The following is a 14,474-nucleotide window of genomic DNA, read 5'->3' on the forward strand; positions in this document are numbered from 1 at the left end:
ACCACAGTTAAGAAATGGACAAGTGAAGCTGTAGAAAAACTACAGAGCTGCTTTGATTTAACTGACTGGAATTTATTTAAAGAATCCTCCAGTGACCTAAATGAATACACTGACGCTGTGACATCATATATTACCTTTTGTGAAGAGTTCTGCATCCCCACAAAAAAGTGCACCAGTGTAACGCTCGGTGAAGCACAGAGAGGTCTGATTACCGGTGACCTGCAGCGTCACGGGGAATACAGACGTATACCAGATTATATGTGATCTGCAGTATCACCGATAATCCAATATACTGGCTAACCTCTGTTCACCGGAGTAGAGTGTAGTGTTAGGTGTAACAGTAACACTTAGAGGACTAGGCCTCAGTACAGTAAGACGTATTGTACAGATTACTTCCGCAACCCTGAGTTCTCCAAGATGGGAGGAGTCAGACTGCTAGCAGGAAGTATCTTCTGAAAGTCACCCTCAGGCGGAAGGGTTACTAACAGAACGAAGAACCTCCTCCAATGGTGAGGTCGGTTCTCGAGGTCGGACAAGCCAGGTCGTACACACACAGACAGATAAAGTACAAGATCTAGAGGCAGAGGCGGAGTCAAAGTACAGGCAGGGTTCGGCAACGGGGTATCAGAAATATCGGAGTACAAAATCAGGAGGCAGAGGCGGAGTCAAGGTACAGGCTGGGTTCAGCAACGGAGTATCAGAGATAACGAGGTACAAGGTCAAGGTTCAGAAGGATAGTCGAGGCAGGCAAAGGTCATAACAAATAATCACAATCAAACTAGTACTTTAAGCTATCAACAAATCTAGCTTAGTGTAGGATTACAGCTCCAGCTGGTCCCGGCACACTAACGGATCTGACTAACGGATCTGGGTGCTCCCACGTATGTGAACGCAACGCCAGACACCCAAGAAATGAACAGCCAGCAGTATATATACCCATACTGCTCTCCAGCTCCACCCCAAACACAGGACCAATGGGGAGTGGAGCCAGAGTCAGCTGACCAGCCTGGTCAGCTGACTCACCCATTCAGGCATATCTACCTCCTGAGTGCGCACGCGCGCGTCACTCTAAAGCCTGAGGGACTATGAGTCCCAGCTGCAGTAGCCCCGTTCTGCGGTGTCTCCGCAGCGGGGACACCTGCCCCAGCCGCCGCGTCCAACACGGCGGCTTTTCCGCGTTCAGCCTGTCTCTCCACGGGGACAGCCGCCTCACGCCGGGAGGAGGCGGCTGCCTCCCCGTGCGAGCGGCCACTGCACGCGGGAAGAGCCGCCGACCGCTGGCTAATGGCGGCGGCTCTTCCCCGCTTACTTACAGTACCCCCCCCGAGGAGTGGACTCCGGACAGCTCCTACCAGGCTTCTCGGGATGCAACGCATGAAACTCCCTTCTTAACTCGTCCGCATGCATGCGGTTCCCAGGTACCCATTGCCTCTCCTCAATGCCATACCCTTTCCAATGCACGAGATACTGTACTGAGTTCTGTACAGTACGTGAATCAATTATCTTCTCCACCTCATATTCAGGTTGGGCATCTACCAACACAGGAGGGGGAGGAGTGGGACCCACCTGGACCGCTGGCTTAAGAAGGGAAACATGAAAAGACCTTACCCCCCGCATGCTAGTGGGAAGTTCGACAGTATAAGTAACATTGTTGATCTTTTTGGTTATCGGAAATGGACCCACAAACCTGGGACCAAGCTTATTAGAAGGTTGTTTTAGGGCCAAGTGACGTGTGGACACCCAAACCGGGTCTCCTGGTTGGAATCTCCACTCCACCGACCGTCTCTTGTCGGCTTGACCCTTCTGACTCAAAAAGGCCTTCTCCAGGTTATTTCTTACTGTCCCCCACAGGTCCTTGAATGACCTTTGCCAGACCTCCAGGGCTGGAAACGGAGTGGAGGCTATAGGCAATGGGGAAAATTTGGGTGATCTTCCCGTCACTACTTGAAAAGGCGAAAAACCGGAGGACGAGTTTTTTAAATTATTTTGGGCAAATTCTGCAAACGGCAGAAATCTGACCCAATCGTCCTGTGCTTCAGCTACATAACACCTTAAGAACTGCTCTAATGATTGATTTATTCTCTCAGTCTGGCCGTTGGTCTGAGGGTGATAGCCAGACGAGAAAGACAGTTTTATGTCCATGAGCTGGCAAAAAGCTTTCCAAAAACGTGAGACGAATTGAACTCCCCTGTCTGAGACTATGTTTTCGGGAATACCATGTAATCGAAAAACATGCGTAATGAACAACTCGGCCAGTTCTTGAGCGGAGGGGAGTCCTTTTAAAGGTACAAAATGGGCCATTTTGCTAAATCGGTCGACCACGACCCAAATGACCGCCATTCCCTCAGACCTGGGAAGTTCGCCTACAAAATCCATGGACAGGTGGGTCCACGGTTCAGTCGGGGTGGGAAATGACTGCAAGGTACCGACAGGTGCCAGCCGGGAGGGTTTACTCTTGGCACATGTCACACACTCCTTCACATATTCCTTGCAATCCGCTGCCAGAGAAGGCCACCAGGCGCATCTGGCTACCAAATCTTGTGTTCTGGATGCCCCCGGATGCCCTGCATTCTTATGTGCGTGGAACATCTCCAGAACCTGAAGGCGAAACGGCAGAGGAACGAACAGAACCCCTGCGGGCTTCCCTTCCGGGATGTCCTGCTGAAAGGGACTCAGCGTCTCCCTCCAATCCTCCCAAGTTCCAGTGGCTGCCAGTATCAATCTCTGAGGAATAATGGTCTCAGGAACGGAGGGCTGTGCTGTCTCTGCCTCAAAGCATCTGGACAAGGCATCTGCCTTAACATTCTTGCTCCCCGGGGTATATGTAATGATGAAGGTGAACCTGGAGAAAAATAGCGACCATCGAGCCTGACGAGGGCTCAACCTCTTAGCCCCCTCGATGTATTCTAAGTTCTTATGATCGGTGTAAACCGTAATGGTATGCTCAGCTCCTTCTAACCAATGTCGCCATTCCTCGAAGGCTAATTTGATGGCCAGGAGCTCCCTATTACCAATATCATAATTCCTCTCTGCAGGGGAAAACCTGCGAGAGAAGTAAGCGCAAGGGTGCATTCTACCCTGCAAGCCTGATCGCTGAGACAGCACAACCCCCACTCCTACCTCTGAAGCATCCACCTCCACAATGAACGGGAAGGACGTATCCACATGTCTGAGGATGGGTGCTGAACAGAATAGGCCCTTCAGAGTGGAAAAAGCATGTAAAGCCTCAGGAGACCAGTGAGTTGTATCTGCCCCTTTCTTGGTGAGACTGGTAAGGGGAGAAATGACTGTGGAGTACCCCTTTATAAACCGTCTATAGTAATTGGCAAAGCCAAGAAAGCGCTGAAGAGATTTCAACCCCACCGGCTGTGGCCACTCCAGCACAGCCGAAACCTTGGCAGGATCCATTGACAGGCCTGTGGTGGAAATTATATACCCCAAGAAGGCGACGGACGTTACTTCAAAGATACATTTTTCAAGTTTTGCATATAAGGAGTTCTGCCTTAACAGATTCAAAACAAACCTCACATGGTCTCTATGTTCAGAGAGGTTGTTGGAGAAGATAAGAATATCATCAAGATAGACTAAAACAAACTTTCCCAACACCTCTCTGAATACCTCGTTAATGAGTTCCTGGAAGACGGCCGGGGCATTACAGAGCCCAAAGGGCATCACCAGGTACTCGTAATGCCCGTCTGGTGTATTAAAGGCCGTCTTCCACTCATCGCCCTTTCTTATGCGTATCAAGTTATACGCGCCCCGCAAATCTAGTTTAGAGAAGATTTTAGCGTCTGTAATTTGTGTGAACAAATCGTCTATCAGCGGCAGGGGATAGCGGTTCTTGACTGTAATTTTGTTAAGTCCGCGATAATCAATGCAGGGTCGCAGGCCTCCGTCTTTCTTTTTAACAAAAAAGAAACCAGCTCCAGCAGGTGACCGAGACGGCCGAATGAAACCTTTGGCCAAGTTTTCACGTATATAATCCTGCATGGCTACTTTTTCGGGTCCCGACAGGTTGTACAAATGACCCCGGGGGGGTACACATCCTGAACGGAGGTCAATGGGACAATCGAAAGGGCGATGTGGGGGCAACTTGTCTGCTGCCTTGGGACAGAACACATCGGAATACTCGGAATATTGGTCGGGTACCCCTTCCACCTGAATTCTGGTTTGCCCCAGGGTCAACTTCCCCAAACACTGCTGAAAACAACGAGGTGACCAAGTGGTTAACTGCCCTGTGGCCCAGTCTATTTGAGGTGAGTGGAGTTGCAACCAGGGCATGCCTAGGATGATAGTGGAGGTTGACATGTGCAATACAAAAAATGATAATTGTTCCCCATGAAGTACCCCTATAGTGACCTTCACCTCCGGAGTCTGAGACAGTGCACGATTCCGTTGCAGAGGGGAATCGTCCACTGCTGTGACCTGAATGGGGGGGTCTCACAGGAGTAAGGGGAATACCCAACTCCTGCGCAAACTCAAAATTCATAAAATTGGCCGCTGAGCCCGAATCAATAAATGCCTCAGTGGCCATAGACTTATTCTCCCATGTAACCGTACAAGGGAGCAGTAACTTCTTTTCCTTAAGGGGTGCAGTTTGTGTGCCTAGGGTGTCACCCCCCACTATTCCTAGGCAAACTCGTTTCCCGACCTGTTAGGGCAGTTTCGCACCCTATGCCCTGCTGCTGCACAGTACAGGCACAGCTGTTCTGTCATTCTTCGCCTTCGCTCTACCTGGGTCAGTCTCGACCGACCAATCTGCATTGGTTCGGGCGGCGGCAAGGCTGGGGAGGGAGAGACAGGCGGAGAAGGTGTTACTAGGGGTGTAGCGGACGGTGCCACATATGATGTCACCCTGACACGGTGACTGCCCCTAGCCTGCCTCTGATGGCGCAACCTGCGATCCACTCGGATGGCCGATGATATGGCCTCATCAACTGTCTTGGGCTCGGGTACTGTTAACATTAAGTCGGAGGCCTCCTCCGACAACCCAGACAAGAAGTAATCCATTAATGCAAAGTTGTCAAATCTAGCCGTGACTGACCACCTACGGAACTCTGCCGCATAATCCTCAACCGAACCTCTGCCTTGCCGCAAGAGTTTGAGCTTCCGCTCAGAGGACGCAGCAAGGTCAGGGTCGTTGTAGATTACGGCCATGGCCTTAAAGAATTCTTCTACTGAGGTCAGAGCTATATCAGTAGAGGGTAGGTTATATGCCCAGGACTGGGAGTCGCCAGTCAGCAACGTCTTAATAAAAATGACCCGTTGGGTCTCAGTCCCCGAGGATCGGGGTCTTAACTCAAAATACGATAATACTCTACTCCTGAAATTCCGGAAGTCAGACTTGTGGCCGGAAAATTTGTCAGGTACAGGCATACGTATGTCATCACTAGGAGGGGATCGCACTGAATCAACTGATGTCTGGAGGGTTCTCACAGAACCTGATAAGGCATCAATTAAGGCTTTGTGTTGGCCTAGTGATTGATGAATGCTATCCACCGAAGTGGCCAGCATGGTCAGAGGATCAGTGCGTTCCATGAGTGTCTTTTGGTCTGGCGTTCTGTAACGCTCGGTGAAGCACAGAGAGGTCTGATTACCGGTGACCTGCAGCGTCACGGGGAATACAGACGTATACCAGATTATATGTGATCTGCAGTATCACCGATAATCCAATATACTGGCTAACCTCTGTTCACCGGAGTAGAGTGTAGTGTTAGGTGTAACAGTAACACTTAGAGGACTAGGCCTCAGTACAGTAAGACGTATTGTACAGATTACTTCCGCAACCCTGAGTTCTCCAAGACGGGAGGAGTCAGACTGCTAGCAGGAAGTATCTTCTGAAAGTCACCCTCAGGCGGAAGGGTTACTAACAGAACGAAGAACCTCCTCCAATGGTGAGGTCGGTTCTCGAGGTCGGACAAGCCAGGTCGTACACACACAGACAGATAAAGTACAAGATCTAGAGGCAGAGGCGGAGTCAAAGTACAGGCAGGGTTCGGCAACGGGGTATCAGAAATATCGGAGTACAAAATCAGGAGGCAGAGGCGGAGTCAAGGTACAGGCTGGGTTCAGCAACGGAGTATCAGAGATAACGAGGTACAAGGTCAAGGTTCAGAAGGATAGTCAAGGCAGGCAAAGGTCATAACAAATAATCACAATCAAACTAGTACTTTAAGCTATCAACAAATCTAGCTTAGTGTAGGATTACAGCTCCAGCTGGTCCCGGCACACTAACGGATCTGACTAACGGATCTGGGTGCTCCCACGTATGTGAACGCAACGCCAGACACCCAAGAAATGAACAGCCAGCAGTATATATACCCATACTGCTCTCCAGCTCCACCCCAAACACAGGACCAATGGGGAGTGGAGCCAGAGTCAGCTGACCAGCCTGGTCAGCTGACTCACCCATTCAGGCATATCTACCTCCTGAGTGCGCGCGCGCGCGTCACTCTAAAGCCTGAGGGACTATGAGTCCCAGCTGCAGTAGCCCCGTTCTGCGGTGTCTCCGCAGCGGGGACACCTGCCCCAGCCGCCGCGTCCAACGCGGCGGCTTTTCCGCGTTCAGCCTGTCTCTCCACGGGGACAGCCGCCTCACGCTGGGAGGAGGCGGCTGCCTCCCCGTGCGAGCGGCCACTGCACGCGGGAAGAGCCGCCGACCGCTGGCTAATGGCGGCGGCTCTTCCCCGCTTACTTACAACCAGGTACAATAACGATAAACCCTGGTTCACATCACATCTTAGGAAGCTGCGCCTCGATAAAGAAAGGGCATATCGTACAGGCGATAAAGTCCTCTACAAAGCTGCGAAATACAAACTGCAGAGAGCCATTACCGCCGCAAAAAAAGATTATTCTCAAAAACTTGAGGAAAATTTTTCTAATGCCGACTCATCCACAATATGGAAATCTCTACATGAAATTACCAGCTACAGGAAGAAATCTCCTCCCCCCTCACTACATAACCTGCAGCTTGCAGATGAACTGAATACATTTTATTGCAGGTTTGACACTACTAACAAAAGCCAAACACAACAAGTCAATTTGCATCTCTGCCACAGGCAAACTGAACACTCTTCCTGCCAGCCAATGTCTCCACCCCCTGCGGTGCCTCAGCAACTACACAACACAGGAGGCCAGACACAATCTGCTAACCTGTCCCCAGATGTGCATGCTCTAACAATATGCCAATCAGATGTAAATAGACTCTTTAAAAAACAAAACACCAGGAAAGCAATGGGACCAGACGCTGTGTCTGCGAAATGCTTGAATCTCTGTGCCGACCAATTAGCGCCTGTATTTACAGACATATTCAAAGCATCTCTAGAACTCTCAATTGTTCCTGCCTGTTTTAATTGCGCAACTATTGTACCAATTCAAAAAAAAACAAAACCTACATGTTTAAATGATTACAGGCCTGTTGCCCTGACATCACTGGTCATGAAAGCATTTGAAAAACTGATAATGACTTATCTGAAATCCATCACAGATCCCCTGCTGGACTCTTTGCAATTTGCCTACAGACCTAACAGATCCGCAGACGATGCCGTGAACATGTGTATGCATTATGTACTACAGCATTTAGATAACCCAGGAATCTACACCAGGATTTTATTTATAGATTTCAGCTCTGCATTTAATACCATAATTCCATCACTGCTGCACAGCAAGCTCTCCCAGCTACACATACCTGAATCCCTCTGCAAATGGATAACCGACTTCTTAACCGACAGAAGACAGCGTGTTAGACTTGGTAAACTCACATCAAGCTCTCTGACAGTCAGTACTGGTGCACCCCAGGGCTGTGTGCTTTCCCCACTGCTGTACTCACTTTACACCAATGACTGCATCTCCACAGATCCATCTGTTAAGGTTCTGAAGTTTGCAGACGACACAACAGTTGTTGGTCTCATTCAAAACGGGGATGAGTCTGCATACAGGCATGTGGTGGGACAGCTTTCCTCCTGGTGCAGCAGCAACAACTTAGAACTAAATGCTCTCAAAACCATGGAGATGATAATAGACTTTAGGAGATCTCCCCCCCAGCACCTCCCCTTAACCATAAATGGATCCACAATAACCCAAGTAGAGTCATTCAAGTTTCTTGGGTCCACGATCTCAAACGACTTAAAATGGGACAACAACACTGCCACTATTGTCAAGAAAGCACAACAGAGAATGTACCATCTGCGGCAGCTGAAAAAGTTTGGCCTACCTCAAAATCTAATGGTGCAGTTCTACACTGCAATCATCGAATCCACCATAACATCATCCATGACTGTATGGTTCAGCTCCTGCTCAGCATTAGAAAAGGGGAGGCTGCAGCGCATCATCCGATCAGCGGAAAGGATAATTGGCTGTAGCTTACCTTCCCTGCAGGATCTTTACACTAGCAGGTGCAGAAAGAGAGCAACCAAAATTGCCTCTGACCCCTCTCACCCAGCTCACTCCATCTTCCAGCGCATGCCTTCAGGAGTAAGATTCCGGTCAATCGCTACCAAAACCTCTAGACACAGGAACAGTTTTTTTCCTCAAGCGGTAGCCATACTTAATGCTGAACCACGTTAGAGCTGCTAGGACTGAAAGTAATCAGCACAGAACTAAACATGAACAATTCTCACATTGCTTACTGCCACTATACTTATAATGTCCTTAACTTGTAATATTCACACTGTCTGTCCTTGTATTGTTTTTTGTTTGTGTTTGTTAAGCAACTGCCAAGACAAATTCCTTGTAGGTGCAAACTTACTTGGCGAAAAATAAATTGATTCTGATTCTGATTCTGATTCTATGGAGTGATTTCGTAGTATATCAGTAATTTCACCAATATTCTACTAGCAGCTATCTCTGATGCCCTTTTTACTGGTGGCCCTTTTTTAATTGTACACAGCTGCAGTACCCACTGGTAGTATTTACGCAAGGAAATGCAGCTTACAGTATGATTTTGCCTGAACCCCACATGCAGAGCAGTACAAAGTGCAGCACATAATGTGCAATCTGAAAGGGCATCAGCCGTAGGCAACATCTGATATTTCCAGTAGTGCACTGTCATGCCGTGCAGCTACGGTAATTTATTGCACAACAGGTTTCATTTGTGTACACAACACAGTGCTGGCCATTTCACTTCTCCACCTGGTAGGGATGTGATGGTTGTGTGTTCTGCTATGACACATGGTGACTGCACATTCCTATTGTGAACATGCCACTGGGAAGCACTTAAAGAGGAACATTAGCGAAAAGGGGGGGGGGGGAATAAATACAGTGCAAAACAAGACGGTAAAAAATAGAAGAGCGATCAAGATAGTTATTCACCATGTAATTTGTTCATATTGTTTAATCCACAATCAGTCTCCACGTAATCATCTTTACTACTGGCAGACAAGAAATAAAAACAGACAGCACCAACTGCCATTATCTATAACCACACCCCCTAACAATGCGAAAGTCTAAAAGGTTGTTTTTTTATAGATATACATATGCACAGAGGGAGATATTTGTTACATGGCAGTTGGAAACAGCCATTATTTCCCACAATGTAACAAGGCTCCCACAGTAAGATGTCACGACCTAGGTCCTGACATCACACTGTGGGAGGGGTTTCACCACAAAATCAGCCATACAGAGTACCCTGATGATCTATTCCAGAAAAGGTAAAGATTTGTCATGGGAAAGGGGGTATCAGCTACTGATTGGGATGAAGTTCAATCCTTGGTTACAGTTCCTCTTTAACCTCCTTAGCGGTAACCACAGGGTAGATTGAGGATGGAAAACTGCAGCTCAGAGTGGTAACCCTGAGCTACACCCGTGGTAACCGCCGGGAGGTCCATGCATTGCACGCACTCCCCGGGCGTTTCAGACGCTGGCGGCCATTCCTCTTCCTGTCCACAGAGGCTCTGCATCCCCCTGGTGAGATTGCTGACTGTCGTCATGACGACAGCTGGCAATCTCTCAATAAGGTTACAGCGCCACCTAGAGGACGGAGGGAGAACTGTAGTGCTGGATCCCAGGGAGCTGTGTAATTGCAGTGGCTGCTCCAGGCTTTCTCGTGGTATGATTTTTTCTTGCTTTTAGGGTCTAAAAGCACATGAAAAAATTGTACCGCTTTTAGACCCTAAAATCAGGAAGGAATCATACCGCCAGGGAGGTTAATACTTTTGACAATTAAGCTGAAACCCATTGAGATCACTTCCTAACCGGCAGAAAGGAAGTCCTTAATGAGAAACCGTAAACAAGAATTGAACTTCATCCCAATCAGTAGCTGATACCCCCTTTTACATGAGAAATCTTTTTGGAAGATCATGAGGGGGCTCTGTATGGCTGATAATGTGGTGAAACCCCTCCCACAGTGTGATGTCAGGACCATGGTTCTGACAGTTTCCTGTCTGTGAACCTCATTGCATTGTGAGAAATATCTGTTTAAAGCTGTTTCCAACTGCCAAAAAAGCAAACAGCATCTCTTTCCACTGACATCGCCTGCCAGCAGTAAAAATGTCACCATGTGATAAATGTCAGGATGTAAATCAGGGAGAGGAAAGATTTTACAACGAGCAAACACTAAATCATTTATACAGTTATTGTAAAAATCAAGCAATTTTTTATTACATTAATTTCATTGGAGTTCCTATTTAAGCATCTTATTATTCTATATACAGTGGAAACAATTTTGAATTAGTCAGTTAACCAAGAATTATCATCAGCTAAATGCAGATCGGAAAGAGAGGATCACTGTCATGGAGATAAGAGCATGGGGGGGAAATGTTTTTTTTTCTGCATCTTATTAATCCACAGGCTGAAAGATGATGAGGGCAGTGTCTGCATCATTATCATCTCTACAGAAGGATCCAGCTGCTTCTCCAAAGACTCAGGTGAGATGTCTCTTGTGTTTCAAGCGCTAATGGCTTAATTAGTTGCTGTAGAGTATATTGTATGTGGGTTGTACCATTTTCTTCAAAACAATCAAAATGAATATGATGCTATTACAACGTCAACTCTAAGGCCTGGTTCACATTAGAGTTTTTTTCCGGAACGGAACCGGAACGTATACTGTACAAACGGAACGGATGTGAATGGATCCAATGTTAACCTATGAATCCATTCACATGCGTCTGATGGTACGGATACGATAGTCTAAAAATTGCTGCAGGTCCTAGTTTTCCGGACCGTTCTGCTTAGCGGAACGGATTTGGACAAAAATGCAGCAGCATTGGGGCAATGGGAAACAGAACGTTTCTTCACACTAAAGAAAAAAAGGTATGGTCCACAGGGGATGGGGGCATGGGCCGACGCAAATCTAGGGACGGGAGGATGAGGGAAAGTGCAGCAGCCAGACGGCTGGGTGAGGGAGGGTTTAGACATACCTAATCTTCCGTAGCAGACGGCGGTAGAGGCTTCCATCTTCTTCCGCGTCATGTAGTCACAGTGACTAGTCACATGATGCGCTGTGTAGTCACAGCGGAAGAAGAGGAAGCCTCTACCGCCGGCTGCTACGAAAGTTTAGGTATGTATTTGCTGAGTGAAAACGGATCTGATCAATCATTGATCAGATCCGTTTTCACTATGTGAACAGGGCCACGGACTGAGCCATCCGGATCCGGTGAAGCGGAGACCGGATCCACTCACTGGATCCTTTTGGCTCAGAACGCAGATGTGAACCGGGCCTTACTGCATGACTGAAAACATATATGGAATTCTAGATATTGCTGAACCATGGATATCAAGCAGTCAAAGAACATCGGTGAACAAAGAGCTGCCACTGCGTTCTTAAAGAGGAACTGCAGTGAAAAAACGTAATGAAAAAAGTGCTTATTTTGTACTATAGTTATTTATAAATGATTCAGTCAGCGTTTGCCCATTGTAAAATCTTTCCTCTCCCTGATTTACATTCTGAAATTTATCACAGAAGACATCTTTACTGCTGGCAGGCAAGCAGGTAGCCATGACACGGCTTATCAGAGCTAACACACCTTATCAGAGTTAACACGAGTTATCAGATTAGCATAGCGAGTGCTACGAACGTATGCCTGCTAATTGGCAATGATGAGAGCTCCACTCGTCCTGCACTGAGCCCCTGCAGGTCCAGTAACTTTAAATAAAAAGGATAATGTCCTTTAAAGTTCTTAGCACTCGCTGTGCTACTCTGATAAGATGTGTTAACTCTGATAAGGCGTGTTGACACTGATGAGGTGTGTTAACTCTGATAAGGCATGCTATTTGTCTGAGTGAATCAAGGCCAACATGTCTCGTGTTGGATCTGCACAGGCATATGGATGATCTCTCTGCTGTCCAGCCTCGCCTTGCTGTATTTCGGCAGAGAATCTAATATCAGAGAAAATAAACATTGTACTTTTCTAAGTCCTAAAGGCTCTGGTAATGGACAAAATGACACCATGTATAATTTAACTAATCATCTAAACTTACCGAACAAAGCTTACCTGGATGCATTCCAGAACTATCAACATTTTTTCAAGGAATGTTCATCAGAGAAAGGTTGCTGTAGTGTCGACACAATGGCCAAATGGAATCACATAGCAGTCTCCTTAAAAAGGAACTCCAGCCTAAACAAACAAACTGTTATTAAGTGACATTAGTTATGTTAATTAAAATAGATAGGTAATATAATCTCTTACCCACCCTGTTTTAAAAGAACAGGCAAATGTTTGATTTCATAAGGGCAGCCATCTTTTTGGTTGAAAGGAGGTGACAGGGAGCATGAGACACAGTTCCAACTGCCCTGTGTGCTGATCACCCCTCCCAGTTGCTAGGCAACGTGAACAACAACATAGGAAATCCCATCATGCTTTGCACAGCATCAAGGAAAAACTGCCCGGGCAGGTCTCTTTGATGGGTGGAGCTTAGCTAAAAATGCAGCTAAAAATGATGCTTTGGTAAGAAAAACAAAGTTCTGATGCCGTGAAACTGTTAAAGAAACACCAAGCCTTTTCAGTTCTGCTAAGTAGATTTTTAGTCTGGAGGTTCACTTTAAAGTGGTTCATTATCCTGTTTCTGATCATTAGCTATTTCCTTCCACTCTTTGTCATAAAGGTTAGAAAATCCCAAACGGAACCTACACAGGCTGTACCGGATAGTCATCACCACCATTGTGGTGTATTTTGTGACATGCACACCAACAGTTCTAGGAGAATTATTTTTCTGGCTGCTGTTTTGAAAAGAAACCTTATTATGGTGCTTAAAGTTATAATATTTGTACCGCTCCTTTGCAGCATTGCAGAAACTAACTGCTCTTTGAACCCCATCATATATCTCTTGGTTGGCAGACAGTAGTGTAAGGAGCAGCTGAAAACCCTCATTGTTAATAAATAAATCTAGCCAGAAGCATTTTCGGTGGACACTAGTGGACTGAGTAATCTGCTAGTTTAGGAAGCTCAATGGAATCAATATGCTTGTGGCAATGCTGGGCATTATTATGCTGTAACACGTTGTTCATTGTATATGTTACAGCCGGGTAGGACCCGAAGTCTGGCCACTTTGGGTTTTGGGCGGTCAAAACTAGAAGTGGTCATCTCACTGCGGTCAATGCACAAAATGAATTGATTCCTGGAGGCTCCGTTCTTCTCTTACAGCTCTGGCTCCTCCCCCTGCCCCCCTCCTATTGACTTATGGCAGCTGGACACACACACATGCTTCCAGAGTCATTCGTCGCAGCAGGAAATCAGAGCAGGAACACTGCAGACATTGCTTCTGCCAGCACCAGCTCTGCAGGAACGAACGTCACGAATCGATGCTTCCCTGCCGCAACAAACGACTCTTGGTGCATTGCGTGTGTCCCTGGCTGACAGAAGTCAATAGGAGGGGGCAATGGTAGGAGCCAGAGCCGCAAGAGGAGAACGGAGCCGCCAGGAATTGATTCATTTCGGGCATTGGTCGGAGTGAAACGGCCACTTCTAGTTTTGACCGTCCAGAACCCGAAGTGGCCAGACTTTGGGTTTTGGCTGTAACATATATAACTTATGTTTTCTAATGCACTAGCACTTTGTATGGGACATCACTTGCATCCCTGACAAAGCCTCCATATGATGGTGAAACATGAAGAAAATCCTTGTGTTTAATCCTTGTGGGATGTCTTAGCACTATAACGGGCTGTGAGAGGAGAATTACAGGGAATCTTGATGTAGTCAGAAGAATCAGAATCAGAATCAGAATCAGAATTCGTTTATTTCGCCAAGCATGATTTGGGTCATGCCCGGAATTGGTTTTAGCAGCACAGAACACCTTAGACTTTGTTCACATAGACACACTGACAGTAGAAGAGAGCAGTAATACAGCAAAAAAGTAATCATAAGAAACAACATGACAGTAAGCAACTCATCAGCAGATACAGAGACATTTCAGGAGGAGCAGCACAGAGAGAAGTAGAACATTAGTATTAACACTGGTGTCAGACTACGTGGGTGCCTCCCTGTGTGGCGGGGGACCCCGAAGGGCTCGTACAGAGTTCAAGAGTCTCACTGCTGTGGGGA

The 14,474-nt window shown here is 47.1% G+C and overlaps 1 long non-coding RNA gene across 1 annotated transcript in view; it reads right to left on the reverse strand.

The window, feature by feature from the left end:
- The window catches only part of LOC137524510 (uncharacterized), a 48,157-nt gene that overhangs the window by 27,418 nt on the left and 6,265 nt on the right, over positions 1–14,474 (reverse strand). The window contains exon 2 of the long non-coding RNA XR_011022716.1: positions 12,429–12,551. This is a non-coding gene — a long non-coding RNA (uncharacterized lncRNA). The remainder of the gene's footprint in view (positions 1–12,428; positions 12,552–14,474) is intronic.

This window comes from Hyperolius riggenbachi, chromosome 7, assembly GCF_040937935.1.
Source record: "Hyperolius riggenbachi isolate aHypRig1 chromosome 7, aHypRig1.pri, whole genome shotgun sequence".
NCBI lineage: Eukaryota > Metazoa > Chordata > Amphibia > Anura > Hyperoliidae > Hyperolius > Hyperolius riggenbachi.